Source organism: Gorilla gorilla, chromosome 9 (genome assembly GCF_029281585.2).
Source record: "Gorilla gorilla gorilla isolate KB3781 chromosome 9, NHGRI_mGorGor1-v2.1_pri, whole genome shotgun sequence".
Lineage (NCBI taxonomy): Eukaryota > Metazoa > Chordata > Mammalia > Primates > Hominidae > Gorilla > Gorilla gorilla.
This window is the reverse complement of record NC_073233.2, coordinates 121,377,116-121,391,406: the sequence shown is the minus strand read 5'-3', so window position 1 is coordinate 121,391,406 and position 14,291 is coordinate 121,377,116. Positions and strand designations below refer to the sequence as shown.

Genomic DNA, 14,291 nt, shown 5'->3' with positions numbered 1-14,291 from the left:
GCTCCTTTGGTGGGGGGCGGGGGCGGGGCCTGTCTCAGGGGCGGGGACCGGGGCACCTCCCTCCCGCGCTCCCCGCGCTCCGGCGCCGCGGAGCTGTCCAGCTTCAGTGCCGAACCGGCAGCCTCCCGCGCGCACCGCGCCGCCTCCGCGCCGTCCCCGCGCCGTCCCCGCGCTCCCTCCTGCCCACCCGCCCCGCGCCCGGCCCCGCCCCGCCCCGCCCCGCCGCGGCCCGTCCACTGCTCCCCGCGGGCCAGAGCCGGCCGAGCGGCTGCCCGCCGGGGCTCTGAACGGCGCGGCGGGGCCGGGAGCCAGGGACCGGCCGAGGAGAGTGGCGGCCCCGGACGGCTGCGGGAGGGGCGGCCGCGCGTGGATGCGGCGGGAGCTAGAAGCCTTAAGCAGCCGGCGCCGTCTCTGCCCCGGGGCGCCCTATGGCTTGAAGGTAAGCACCGGCCGGATGGAGCGGCGGGCGACTCAGTGTCACGGGGAGAGGAGGAGGGACCTCCAAGGGGAGCGAGGCCAGGACCAGAAGTTTGTGCGGCCACTCCCGACCGCCTGCTCGGGAGCGCCCGCCTGGGATCCGGCTCTGCATGGGCTCCCCGTCGGGCGGGGGCGGAGGGCGTCTGGAGCCCGCGGCTGCTATCCCCTCTCCCTCCTTCTCAGTAGCCTCCTCGCCACTTAGAAGGGAATCCTCTCCCCGAGCACGAGCGGGCGCAGCTGGGGCAGCCTCCCCGCGGGGCGCCCAGGGCAGCACGGCGGATCCGCGGCATCGGAGGGCGGGAGGGCGGCCGCTCCCCACAATCTCGGGAGGGCACTTCCCCCAGCACCCAAGCGCGAGACCCGGGGCTCGCGGCCAGAGTTTCCGACTTCTTCCGGAGGAAGAAGGGCTGTTTTTGGCAACTCTGTGTTGGTGCGACCTGACCCTTTTCAGTTTCTAAGGCAGAAGCTAAGGATGGGGGAGAGGCAGATTCTGGCTGGATTCTCCCGCTCCCACGGTTGCCGCTGTCCTTGGTCCTGAACTTTCGTTCTCCTTCGCCTTCTCTTGGGTTGACACATAGTCAGGGAGGGAGGCTTGGGTGCCAGACCCGTTTCTACCCGGGAGTGCAGGCGACGGTGGCGGCAGTAGCGGAGGGTGACCGCCCGGCTCTCTGATGGACCGAGAGCCCCTCTAGGGTGGTATGCGGAGACAAGAGACACCTCTAAGCACCAGACAGAGCGCTTCCCTATCCCTGTCTGAGGCGGGCAGCCCTTGAGTACTTCCTCTTGAAGAGCAGAGGTAAGAGGGTGCGTGTGCGTCTACATAACAGGCTTCACCATGGACACAAGTCACAGCAGTGCAGCTCCGTGGGGACAGGCGCTTGCTCTCAGCCACAAGGAAGCTGTCTGAGCAAGTCACTGTTGCCCCACCTGGCATCCCACTACTTTTTTTTCGGTGGCTCTTGAGGTTGGGTGAGGGGGTGAGGGAGTGAGGTGCAAGGCACTTTGTGGATCCCACTCCAGATCCTTCTGCAGATCCAAGCCTTTCTGTATTTTGACCAGGCTACAAACCTTTTAGGCTAATCCTTGCTCCTCCTTAGGGAGCTAGATGTTCAACGATTCTCCCCACTCCCACCCTGCTTCAAATGCAAATATGCATGCTTATCTCTGATTCATCCTGCAGCATTAGGACCACTTGAAAAAGAAATCATACTTATCGTCTTTCCCTCGTGCAGCTGTTTGATGAGGGTGGCCAGATAGAGAGACTGTGGTCAGCGTGACCAGTTTCAAGAAAATCAGCAAGCTGGTTTCCTGGGTTTCAGCCCCTGCCTTGGACTTCCCTCCTTAGTGTTCAAAATTCCTGGATTATTTGTTGCAGGGGGTTTTGATGCCATCTCTGAAAGCAGACATCTGACAAGGAAGTGGTTTGGGAGGGTTAGACCTAGAGCCAAATGAGGGCCAGGGTAGTCCCAGCTCTTAAAGATCATTGAGTTCCTTCTACCTTCCCTGCACAGCCTGAGGTGCCCAGAAAATGGAGAGGTTCTGATTTGTTGTAGAAGTCCGGGCAGCATTTCTCTAAGGGTTTTTTTCTTTTTAATGAATTCCCTGAGAAGCTGGTTAAAAATGCGTATTTTTGCTTCTTCCTTGAAAAACTGCTGAATGAGAATCTCAAGCGGAGGCCCAGGAAATTTATATTTTAACAATGTTTCTGAGTGATTCACGTGTACAGTGAATTAGCAAATTACCTCCCAAAAAGTTGAGACTCCTTAGAGAGTCTGTATACATTTATTTTATTTTGAAAATGGAAAGCAAGTTTATTTTACATAAAATTGGTAGCAGGTATTCTATCTGAGAAAATCCCTTGAAGATATAAAAATGCATTTCTAAGAGTTAAAAGAATCATGTACCTTGGCAACCATTTGCTGATATCTTAAATATTCCTAAATTTCATACATTTGAAATTTATAAAATTAAGGTATTTAATCTCACCCTTTGTCTCCTGCTGTTATACCTGTTAAATGCTTCAAGTGTGAGACTCTTGGTAGAAAGACCATCCCCCTGATTAAATCTTTGCTGAAATTAAGGATGCAATCCAATCTCCTCTCCCCCAGGATCTTCCTGGGCTTTTCTTCTTTCTAAAATTTTTGGCCCTTTTAAGGAATCACCAATATGGCTTCAGGTTGACTTAGGTAAATACTAACTGTCCCTCTATGGGGGTCAACTCAGTGTTTCCCTCCTGCCCTCCCCTCTGGGTGAGTTATTGTCTTTCATTATGCATGTGCTGTGATCTGTTAACCTAAGTGCTCCTGAAATGCCAAGGAGTGATTAGTTCAGCCTAGTAGCACGTCATGCTCCCCAAGGCTGGTAGCCACTCATGCCCTGCTGAAAGTGACATATTGACTATATTGATTTGGTTCTTTTGTTCCATAAGCAAAGAGGCTTGTAGGGGTAAAAAGGCTAGTAATGATGCTTGTGAGCTAGTTAGTCTTGTACCTTCACCTACAAGGGTGGATTATTTCTGTCTAGAAAATGCAATTATCTTGAGAATGATATAGGAGAATTTGAAATTGAGACAAACGCTTCTGTTCTTTCTTTGATACTATGGGAAACAAATGGGAACTTAGGGTCATTAGAAATATGGCCTCACATACTCCTGAGATTGTCTTGCTGAAGCCGAACTGGTCTGGGGTCACCATTCTCTGAATAAACAAGTATAAGGGGAAAGACATGGGGACTCTGCCTGGAGAGAATGGTTTCCATCTCCCCTGCAAGTAAAAGTTACATTTTAGTGTTAACAAAAAAGTGTGGCTGTGAAGATAGCACTGTGTGTATGTGTGTGTGTTTGTGTGTGTTTGCATACACGTGCATGCACACATATGAGCACATCGCCCAGGAGAGACAGATATGATGAGACTTCCTTGAGCCAATCCTGTGTTGGCACCCACCACTTCTCCCCGCTTTGTGGCTTAATACCTATGAATCTCCAACAGTGAAGGTGCTTCAACACCTAGGAAGAGAGAAGAATCAAGTTGAGGTTTTATAATGCCAGAACCCTAAGTCATATTTGTAATATCTCCCAGAATCAAGTTATATATCAGCAGGTTACAGTTACCTAAGAGTTGAGGTCTTGAAAATAGCTTAGAACAGCAGCCCAGTCATTTGCATTTTCCTGGGATATAGTTTATAGGACTTTAGATTCTTAGGTTATCTTCTTGGGCTCCTCAGAGGTCACGCCAGATGCCCCTGACTCCAAACAGGGAAGCTGTTTCCTTAGTCCAGAAATACAATGGTCTTTCTTCTTTTATTAAAGTTCTCCTAAATAGAACTTTTTCCAGTGAATTTTCCAGTTTCTGAACACCAGGACTGGACTCAGCAACCGAAGCTTCTCCATCCTAACAGGTACTCTGCTTAGCAGAGGAGCATCCTGCATATAGGAAACACTGGAAACCATGGGCAGCAGAAAGGACACAGGTTGATTCAGCTTCTCAGCAGGCACCCTCCTTTGTAGGTAGCCTCTTACTTAGCTGAACCCCAGCACCATTTTCCCTCCTCTCACCTCCAGTAAGGCATTTTGTGGCTTTGGAAGGACCTTGGGATTAGGTATAAGCCCTTCTGCTCTCCAGAATATACCATGGAGCCACTAAGGATGCACAAATTGCTTATTTACCAATTTGAGCAGTAGACTAATGTTATCTCTGGCCTTTTAAATTACTCTAATGGTGTCGGAATCTAGTATTAATATACTTTTGCCTCTCACCTGTTCCCATGACCAATGTAATTGGAGATTTCTTTCCTCTGTACTTAAATGGATGCAAAACTTTCTTATTTTTTGACAATAGAATCATATTATCTAAATGTACAGGCCTGGAAAATAGCTTGATTATAGTGTCAGCACATGGGGATGGAGGAGTAATAAAACTATAAGACTCAGCCACTTGGTTTTCTTTGATTTGGGTCTAGAGAAAGGAGGGAAATTTGCCCTCAGAATTGCAGATTTTTCTTTTCTTTTTCCTTTCACCTTAATCTGGTAAATGGGTTAAATCAACACCCTTGGCAGCTGGGATGCCCTTGGAAGGCACAGCCTCTTCTCTGCCTAGGATACATGAGAGTGTTTCACTGCGGAGGGGCCAAGGACCCTGGTGGCTCCAGTGTATAGGGAGGAGTCAGAGATGACACACTGGGGTCTGAGGCCTCCCTCTTCCCCTGGATAGAAGAAACTGTGCTGCTGCAGTGCTTTGAACTCAGAAGCCTGGAAACTGCTAGGGCCATTTGGGAGAGTATGGGACAGTGTACAGAGGTGAGAGCAGAGGAGAAGCAGACTCTTAGGAGGTCCTGAAAGAGGCTGATGTTAAATATGCATTGAATATAGGTATCAGCTTAGTGTAGTTTGGGCAATTTTGTCATAATCTGATGTCACCTGTAAGGATTTTTACTTTTTCCAGTAGGAGATGAGGGAATTCTTTGCTGTCTGAAGGGACAGGGAGGGGAAGGAGGGAAAACCTCTGGTTTCCCCTGCAGCCCTCTAGGTAATGTCAGCTTGCTTCCAGACAGAGGGCGGTAAGGGAAGTCAGGCAGACCTGGCTCCCAGGAGCTCCATCAACAGGCCTGCAGTTAGCCTGGGCAGTCCTGCCTTCCAGGAAGCTGTCGCTCAGCACAGAACTGCAGCTGTGGCCCCAACGATAATCCCCTGCAGATGTCTGGGAGCCAAAGGGAGTCCTGGCACCTGTTCATTTGTTATTGGTCTCCTTCAGAACGTGCCTGCCCTTCTCATTTCCACCCCCTCCTTGTTGTTATTGTTTGGGTTCTAAGTGGCCCAGCAGGAGAAAGACATTAGAAATGAAATTATTTTTGTTACATGCTACATCATTGCCTCCTCTCCTACCTGCTACCCCAGGCAGCGCCATCACTAGCAACTCCCAGGAACTCTTGATCTGGGAAAGTGGCTTAGTACCAGGCTTCCCTAGAATGAGAAGTGGTCCTGTTCACCAGACCCTCCTTTGCTGGCCTCATCATCATAACAGCCAGCATTTATTGTGCACTTACCGTGTGCAGGGCACTGTGCTCAGCACTTGACATAGGTTCCTCATTTAAACTCCCAATCCTGCAACAACTCTGTGAAATAGGAACCCTTGTTTTTACATTTTTTGTTTGTTTGTTTATTTATTTATTTATTTATTTATTATTTTCATTTTTAAAGAGAGGTCTTGCTCTGTCACCCAGGCTGGAGTGCAGTGGTGCAATCATAGCTCACAGCAGTCTTGAACTCCTGGGCTCAAGTGATCCTCCTGCTTCAGCCACCCGAGCAGCTGGGAGTACAGGTGCATGCCAGCATGCCCAACTAATTTTTTAAAGAATTTTTTGTAGATATAGGGCCTTGCTTTGTTGTCCAGTCTGGTCTTGAACTCCTGGCTTCAAACGATCCTCCTGCCTCAGAGTAACCCTTATTATTCCATTTTGCAGAGGAAGAAGCATAGGCTTAGAAAGGTAAGTGGTTTGCACAAGGTCACACGTTTCATGTGTGAGACAAAGATTCAAAACCATATTGTTTAAGGCTAAAGCAATAGCCCTCTAGGATATGTAAGTGGCATAAAGAACAAGAAAAGTAGGAGAATAGGGATAAGAAGATAATTCTTAATGAATGAAAGGGCAGTAATCTTTGTGTATGATACCAGGAAAGTGAAGAGGGAGACAGCAGATGGAGAAGGATGAATAAAATAACTCCTTGGGATTCTTAAATTTGAGAACCAGCGAGGAAGTGTTCTGTACCTGGATCTGGGTCCCTTTGGATGAAATGCACTGGGCATAAACCTCAGCAAGGAGTGGGAGCAGGAGGGAGGGCGGCAGGAGCAGGAGGGAGGCACGGTCAACTAAGCCTTCCAACCTGGGGGAGGAGCTGGGAGGAGGTGTAGACGGATGTTTTGTCAAGCTCTTCTGGAACTGTGATGACATTACCTTCTGTCCCACATCTCTTTGAGGTGAACTGAACTGTCCAAAGGATGAAAGCCAGACTTCTGCCAACAATTAGGTCTTTGGGGTTACTTTCTTATTACCATAGAAGGAAAACTTGTTATATCTCCAAGACTAAGCTTCCACATTTTACAGAAATGTGAGGGCGGGATGGCCTGGGATCCTGGACAGACACAGGAGTGACTCATGAGAGCTGCCTTTAAAAAATGAGCTGATTAGCCAGACCCAGTGGCTCATGCCCGTAATCCCATCCCTTTGGGAGGCTGAGGTGGGCAGATTGCTTGAACTCAGGAGTTCGCGACCAGCCTGGGCAACACAGTGAAACCCCATCTCTACTAAAACACACAAAAAAATTAGGGTCTGGCAGCATGCACCTGTGATCTCAGCTACTCAGGAGGCTGAGGCAGGAAAATTGCTTGAACCTGGGAGGTAGAGGTTGCAGTGAGCCAGTATCGTGCCACTGCACTCCAACCTGGGTGGCAGAATGAGATTCCATCTCAAAAAACAAACAAACAAACAAACAAAAAACAAAAAAAAACCTGATCAATGCTTTTCTGATAGACAGAGGCAGGTGAGGCCTGGATGTCCCTGGGCAGGGCACTTAACCTGCTCATCAGTTATTTCAGGCACAAATAAGGGACTGTAATGATCGTGTTCACCTCATAATAAGTGAGAAGACTCCTCTGTTGTTGAGTCTCACCATGAGTTTTATAAATGACATATATCAATATTTAGTCACCTATTTAAACCCTTTAAAAACAATACCATATGGTAGTTAAACCTGTGGGCTCTGGAATTAGACTTCCAGGATTTGAATCCTGACTCTAACACTTACTATGTGACCATGAGCAAGTTAATTAACCTCTATCACCTGGGGGTTCTCACCTGTAAGTGGATGTTAATACCAACATAATTGGGTCACAGTAATTAATTAAGGTAATAGAGACAAGACATTTGAAAGAGTCCCTGGGAAAAGTGAGTACTCTTTAAATGTTAACTGTAATGATTGTTATTGTTATTATTAAGATGCTTAAGTAAGAAACAACACTTTGAGCTGTTGTCCTTTTGCAGTAATTCAGCACCTGATTTTACATTTCTGAAATCATGTTTCTAAAACGTTCACAAAATTCAAGGATATACTTCTTTCTTACACTCTCCACTTATCTGCACCAAAATTCTTTGGCTTTCACCTGTCAGCAGCTCTTGCTCATTTTGAGCGAGATAGGGGTTTGAATTGCTTGTCATCCCTTTGATTTAGGTGCAGCTGAATTCATTTCCATCTTACCACACATGAGCTAGGAAGAGGCATAAGTTATCCTGGTGATGGCTTTTCATGGCCTAATTTTTATTCCTTGTTTCCTGGGCTCTGTGTCTGCTACCTCATGGTTGGAGCCTCCCTGATTGGCAGTGTCACATGGTATGTTGCACTCTGGCATAGGCCAGTTTTTATTAAAAACAAAAAACAAGGAGAACGTACCGGTGTACAAGGACAAGGTGACTTTTTTTCTTTTCCCAGATTGAAAGGGCCGAAGAACTTCACATGAGCAGACCCCCAAAGCTGGCAGAAATATGTGTTCTGCAGCTTCTGGAGTCATTCATGGCAGGAGCAAATGCTATCATGTTTTTAGGTGAAGTATGGTCCTGCCTGAGAAAGGAGGATGGAAAACAGTAGCTTCTGGTCCTGAGATTCCCCAGTCCATAAAGATAATCCCTCTTGTTGGCCTTTTTCTTGGTCTATGAATCCCTTCTTGGGGAGGACTCTCTTGTAATTGATGTGCATCTATTTCTGGCCAGCTACAAATGCTCACCATTTAGCTATGGTAGAATATTTCAGAAGGCACTGTAGGTATTCTGTTCCTGGGTCATCTTCCTTGGTTCATCCTTTTTTGGACTCAGCCCTTTCAACTCTTTCACTCATTTATGGCAGGGTCAATAAGAGACGTGTGTTGACAAGCAGAAACTAACTTCCAGGGTCCCAGGCAGAGGATGTCAGCACCGCCTCCCACCGCCTGCCCCCGCACCATGGTGGATCCATGTTTCCACACACTATTTTTCTTTAGTAGTATGTGTAGTTGAAGGTCTGGGATCACTCTAGAGTCACATTGTGACTAATGACACAAAATCTCCCTTGTGGCCTGTCTTCTGTGAGGAGCCAACTTAATGCTTAATGCTAATCTCTCAATTGTGCATTTCTTGTCTTCTCCACCAGACCATGAGCTCCTTGAAGCAGAGAATTTGTCTCATGCTTCTCTAAAATCTATTATAACCTAAAATGGTGCTAGGCACTTGGTAGTTACTTAAACTGTTGAGTGAGAGTGGGTGAGTGGATAAGTGATAGGTAGGTGAGAGACAGCTTACTTCCCCATAGCGACACTCTCCCTCTACTTTACTTGCAGGTTAACAAGAGTGGCAGTGTCTGAGGCATCCCCCACTAGAGGTATCTCATAGGTCAGCAACATACTTCATGCCTTCTCTCTTTCGTCCCTAACCTGCACTATCTGGCCACTCTCAGCCATGATGACATTATAGGTTGGATGGAAATTTTTCACAGTTGTCACAGGGTGTGGAAGTTGGGGAATATTGAATGGTTGGAACCTACTTCAATCAGACACACTCATGGAGAAAAAGGTATTGGGGGGGCTGTTGAGGAGACATACACAGGTGTGTTTGTTCAGGTCAGCCTGGGGACCTGAAGACAGAAAAGAGCTGTTATTGAGGGATGCCATTAATGCTTTGGTGATTTCTGTGTTTAGACTTTGGGGAATTGGACTAGTCCTTACTTTGAAAGGTACAGATAAGCATGATTCTACCCAAGACCCTCCAAAAGCAGTAACAGTTTGAACCTATCTTTCCACAAAGCACTTTTAAGAAGTGGGCTATGCATCCCCTGTCCCTCTAATACTAATAACTAAATAACTAATAACTTTGTTATTTAGTTAAACAAAGTTGTTCAGAGCACTCAAAAACCAGGCTAATGCAGGATCAGATCTTTGTTCTATCGGTCATGAGCTATGTGACCTCTACCAAGTTACTATCACTCCTTTGAGATGCAGTTGTTTATCCCTTCATAAAGCAGGATGACCATATACTTACCTGATTGGGTTTTGTGCAAAGGAAATGAGTCATGCACATAAAGTGCTTGTCTCAGTACCTGATGCATGGTAAGCTCTCAGCAAACATTCACTATCATTATCCTTACCGTAATTATCAGTGGGCAGAGAAATGTCCACAGAACCCTTCCCAACCTGTGCTCCAAATTTTATATTCTCTCTTCTGGAGGGAAGAAAGACACCGTTGCAGATGAAGACATTAGACCAGGTATGAACTGGCATAGAGTGTTATACTTGAAAGAACCCAATGTTACACAGCAGGGAAGTAGGAGAGCTGAACTAGAACTCACTTCTGCCCAGGGTTTTTCCTCCACACCTGGCTCAGGTTAGACCATGGAGTTTTGAAGAAACTCAGTGGCTAACGAATGGAATTTGAAGTGAAGATGGTACAAGGTAAGGCCAAAGGCATAGGCAGGGGCCAGACTATGAACCTTGAAGTCTTATGAAGGAGACTGGATTCCATCCTGAGGGAAAAAAGAAGCCATCTTGAAGGATTGGGTTTTAAGCACAGGAACAACTCCAGTGATTCAATTTGCAGTAAAACAACAAACAAACAACAACAACAACAAAAACTGGCCAGGCATGGTGGCTCATGCCTGTAATCCCAGCATTTTGGGAGGCCAAGACAGGCAGATCACTTGAGGCCAGGAGTTTGAGACTAGCCTGGCCAACATGGCAAAAGCTCATCTCTACTACAAAACTTAGCCGGATGTGGTGGCTCACACCTGTAATCCCAGCTACTGGGGTGGCTGAGGCACGGGAATTACTTGAACCCAGGAAGCAGATGGTGCAGTGAGATCAGGCCACTGCACTCCAGCCTAGGCAACATAGTGAGACTGTCTCAAAAAAAAAAAAAAAATCACAGAGGCTGCTATGTGGGGGAACTGATTATAGAAGATTCAAGACTGGAGGCAGAGTACCTAGGAGAGTTTGCAGTTGTTCAGGACAGCAATGCTGGCAGCCTGGACTAGGGAGGGGCAGTGGAGGTAGGAAGGCTTGAAAGACCTGAAAAGATATCTTAAATTCGCCAGAACTCAGTGATTGATGGGCTATGGAGGATGAGGGGAAGAGAGAAGCCAAGGATGATTTAAGAACAATGAAGCAAGGGAATTAAGGATATCGGTAAAAGTGTATGCATATTGGGCCAGAAACCTAAGCCGGATTGAAAAGGAAGGGAAGATAGGCTGATAGAATTGGTGGACTGATGGTGTTGATGAAATCAGAGAACTGGTATACTTGGAATCACTGAGCACTTGAACTGGGCTGCAGAGGCAATTGTGGTCACACAGGGGAGTAACTAAATTTCTAACCTCAGAGATGAACACCCCTGGCGATGTCAGTGCTCAGAATGCAATCATAGGAGCAGGTGACTAATGTGAAGGGTGTGCTTGGGGAGTAGGAGGCCAGGCATCAAGACACCAAGCTGTTGGAAGCTGATTTCACCTGAGTTCATGGCACAACTTGGGCTGGAGTGGAAGACAGTGAGCTAGTGCCAAAGACAGTGAGGGAGGGGAAGTGACCAGGAATGTATGGATGGCAGTGACAAAGAGAGATAGAGTGGGCATAAATGGTTGGTGGGCACCTGAAAGGAACAGAGTCTTTATGACAGGGTAGGGGAGGTGGTAATGAGGCACAGGGATGTGGGGCTGAGCACTTTCCTGCAAGGGCCGCAGCAGAAGTGGTGCCCTCAGTTGAGGCTGGGGAGGGGGGGAGGGGCTGCTGCTGCCATGCAGTACACACCTCCAGTGTAGGTCTTCTCATCCTGCTTTTCTCTTCTGCTCCCTCCGTGGCTCATGGAACCCATTCCTCTCCATAGCTACAGAGAATGGAAGAAAAACAGAAGAAAGGTGAAGACACGGTGGCAAGTGGGTATAAAGATGTGGATGAGAGAGCTGAAATAGGTGGAAGTTACAGGGAATAGGAAAGAAAATGGATCTGTGGACATCCATTGTTCCTCTGCACCCAGTGTGCCACCTGTAACCTTCTAACATGTTGTGTTGTTTTCTCTGCCAGAATGCTCCAGCCCTTAACTTATAAGGTTAACTCCTACTCAGCTTTTAAAACGGAGCCCAGGTATCACCTCTTCCAGGGAGGCTTCCCCAATTTTGCTTCCTACACTCTTTCACCTACCTGGGCCAAGGGCCTCTCTTCTGTATTTCTGTAGCATACAGTATTGAGTTATGTTGTCATTGCTTATTTACTGGTCTGTTTCCTTCCCTAGATGGTAAATTCCTCAAAGGCTGGAATGGAGCCCTTACCTCTCTAGCTCCAGGTGCCTGCCTGCTGTACTGCACAAAGTGGGACTGTCATTGAGCCCCGCCCCCACAAACACGCATGCACACCATAATAAGTCAGCAGCACGCACTGTCCTCTGCTCATCCCTGAAGTCCTCCACATTATTAAGGCAGGCTGGAATGCTCCTCCAGCAAGTGATTCAGATGAGACATTCCAGAGTGTCAAGGCTGTAAAGAAAGGGACCTACGCTAACTCTACACATGAATGAGAAAATTGTACTTGGAGAGGGAAGTAACGTGTTCAGGGTCTCATGGCTGCTTAGAAGCAGACCAGTCCCAGATGTGGGACCCGTCCCTGACACGGCCCACTTCCTACCATGCCAAACCCCATGCCCAATGGCCACAGATGGTGTGCACCACACTGTGGCTGCAGGTAGCCACATTAAAAGTTTCCCCAATTTAACCAGCTCCAAAAATCATCCTCTTGTCCTTTCTTCTCATTTCTGGGTTCAAAATTGCGATTTGGTGAGCCTTATTATTCAGCTATACTCCACTGCCTGGGAAATAGAGATAAGTGAAACGTAAAAGTAGAACCAAAATACTTATGTATTTTGAGGTGTTCACTTTATGTGATGGGGCTACAGCACCACCAACATTCCCGTTTTCTCACAGGGAAGCAGATTAGGCAAGTCAGTGCTCAGTGTATCACGTGACGTGCATATGCTCCTTGAATGCTGTGCTATTGTCTTTAATAATACTAACCACCTAAGGTCCACTGATTACTCCTACATCATCAGTCAGATCTTAGGAACTGGGCAGCAAGGAGGGGGCAGGAGAAGGGGGAGTTTCTGGGTGTTCCATCTAGCACATGCATGGGAAGTAGTAGGATGCCAATAAATACTTGTTGCATAGATGAAGGAGTGAATGAATGAATATTTTCCTCTTGCAGAGCAGGCTGAGATTTGCTCAGAAGCATGTAGAGCAGATTGGCTGCCCACCTGTGTGGGCTCCCTGAGACCCAGGGCATCCAGAAGGTCTCCAGAGGGAGAGGGAAGGTGGGAGAACCTCTGTAGAGCTCACAGCCACATGCCTTAAACACTGCTCCTGCATGGAGCATGATACCTGTTCCTGCATGGCCATGCTTCCTCTGAAGCCTGCAGGGGAGGATACTGTCTTGTCTCTTCTGGCTCCCCATGGCTCCTGGCGCTCCTTGGCATGAGGCAGCATCACCCCAATGTCTGCCTCTGTCTTCACATGATTGTCTCTCCCCCATGGCTCTCTGTCTCCTCTCTGCTTCTTATAAGGGTACACCAGGCGTTGATTTAGGGTCCACTGTAATCCAGAATGAACCTATCTCATCCTTAACTAATAATGTCTGCAAAGACCACTTCCAAATGAGGTCACCTTCTGAGCTTCCGGGTGGACATGAATTGCTGGGTGTTGGGGGCTTGGGGGTCGGAGGGGAACACTCTTTACTCCTGTAAGGGAGCTTCCTGCCTTGGTGGATCCTGTTCCTTATAGACATCTTTTGTTTCCTCCAGAGTAGGACTGTTTTCCTTCCTAGTCACCTGTTTGGGAATAGCTGCCCACTTATCTAATTGAAGCCTCATCTCCTGAGTTAGAAGGCAAATGAGGACAAGAAAGAAAGCAATTAGTACAACTGGGAGTTCAGGATTAAAAAGGATTCACTGACCTGCTGGCACAATGGTTGGTAAGGGGGGAAAGTAAAGGGAGTTTGGAGGAAGAGAGGGGAAGGAAGGGGGTCCCTTGAATGTGCCAGCAAGGGAAGGCCCATGGGAACCTGGATTTCTGGGGCACTTGGGCACAGGCCCTGTGAGGGTGGTGATTGGGCGTGCATGTTAAATGCCTTTTATAGTCATAAGAAACTCAGGAATTGCTCCCCGTGAGGGCAGCTGGGTGTGCATATTAAGTGCTTTATATAGTCATAAGGAACTCAGGGATTTGAAGTTGTTTACTCAGTGTTCATTCTACAGGCATTTATTAAATGCCTCCTATACACCAGGATCTCAGACTAATGCTCTAGTTTCACAGATGAGCACACTGAACTCCAGTAGGCCAAGTGAATTACCCAGGATCTTTTGGGGGCAGAGTCAGGACTAAAATCCAAGTCTTTAACTCTCACCATGCCTCACACAAAGCAATTTCTTCTCTTATATACTCCAGTCTGCCTTGGGGGATCCCTCATCTCCACCAGGTAATAGTAATAATAGTAACAACCCCTGCATCTGGACAGGGCTTGACTGTGCCCAGGGTGTGTTTCCAGAAGTCATTTTACTGCTGCTCCCTGATGTGTGGGGTGGAGGCAGGGGTAAGGAGGGCTTCCTGACTCCTGCCACAGAGTTCAGCTTTGCTGGGGGTGGTGGATGGGAGGCCTGGGACCTGTACTCTCCATAGAGAAGAAGATCAAGGACCTCTTAGACAAAACTAGCGGGACTCACTCTCTGAAACCGGGAGCCCCATCATTAAGTTTGCCCAGCTGGCCAGT

The 14,291-nt window shown here is 47.7% G+C and overlaps 1 protein-coding gene across 5 annotated transcripts in view; it reads left to right on the top strand.

Annotated features, from left to right (window-relative positions):
• The first annotated feature begins 104 nt into the window (after window positions 1-104).
• DRD2 (dopamine receptor D2) overlaps window positions 105-14,291 on the top strand; it is a 65,882-nt gene continuing 51,695 nt past the window's right edge. For 2 of the 5 annotated variants that reach the window (XM_055356239.2, XM_004052152.5), the window contains exon 1: window positions 105-439. The gene's annotated coding sequence lies outside the window, so the exon portion shown is untranslated. Of the gene's footprint in view, window positions 440-779; window positions 1,274-14,291 lie in introns of those variants that run through there. The other 3 variants (XR_010129197.1, XR_002007704.4, XM_055356238.2) reach the window with 2 other exon arrangements.